The sequence below is a fragment of the Salminus brasiliensis genome, chromosome 1 (assembly GCF_030463535.1).
Source record: "Salminus brasiliensis chromosome 1, fSalBra1.hap2, whole genome shotgun sequence".
NCBI classification, from domain to species: Eukaryota; Metazoa; Chordata; class Actinopteri; order Characiformes; family Bryconidae; genus Salminus; species Salminus brasiliensis.
In genome coordinates, this window is record NC_132878.1 from 17,099,869 (window position 1) to 17,101,035 (window position 1,167).

A 1,167-nucleotide genomic window follows, 5' to 3' on the forward strand; every position below is an offset into this window, starting at 1 on the left:
GGTGGAATTTTATTTTCTGGTACATTTTTACTGCCAGTTTTTTTTTTTTTTTTTTTTTTTTTTTTTTTTTTTTTTCCTGTACCTTGGCTGAGTGTACCGGAATGTCCTGATCCCTCGGCTTCCACAGGATCACCGTGTGCAGACATAGAGTTTCAGTAACTGCAAAACAAACAGAGGTGAAGGCATAGTAATCTGCTCTGAAGCACTGTGCGCCAAACTACAGTACCCTCGCCCTGAAGAGCAGTGAGGTTGTAATACAAAACCGGTTGCTGTGCTGTGATCAAATACGCCACTCTTTTTGACTTTTCATGCCAAAAAACAATTCCTCTGGCAGAGACACTTGGGGGTTATTATCTTAAGTGGTAGTAGCTTTGTGCAGCGCACTTGGTTTGGAAGCGAGCGAAGCGCTGGATGAAGTGCTAGCGGGCAGTAACGGGGCCAAGGGACGCAGCCACATGATTCATTTTGGCTTCGGCGTCACACTGAGAATGTGAATAAGAAATGGCTGGAAATCGGACAAAGGCAAGCCGGAGAAACATCACAATAACGGTTCCTCAGCGCAGCTCGCTAGTTGAAATCAGGGTTTTAATTACTCTTGGGGGCTTTGGTTGATGTGCTTTGCTTTGAACTTCTGATTAAACATGTTGTAAAATGTGAGGAAACATTGTTGTATTACCAAATGATTTGGAGGCTGGCGCTTTTAGAGGTGGTTTCTGTGTGTCTTTTGTTTTGTTTTGTTGTTTGTTTTTTTTGGCGTGATGAACACACTGATAATACACTTTAATATCTCTGTTTTTTACTTGATTAAATTGCTTTTTTGTTTCTGCACATGTTCAGGCTGTAATTGATGATGTGTTTCCAGCTTTAAGAGGCATCATATCTTTTGATATTTATTACTTTTTATTCTCTTTTGCATTAATGTTTTATTTTGAGGAATTATGGCTTCCTGCCTGCTTTATTTGATCTGTACGTGTCTGTTTTTTTTTTTTGTTGTTGTTGTTTTTCTTTTTTTTTTTGGCAGTAGGGGCGTCCTATACTTTGCTCCTACAAAAGTCTTGCACACTGCACCAAAACAAGGTAGTATTTGTGGAAATATCAATGGCTTTGATTACAAAGCTTTTTATTTGTTGTAATGGATCTAATTTGTTTTATTATTTGTCTCCAGTT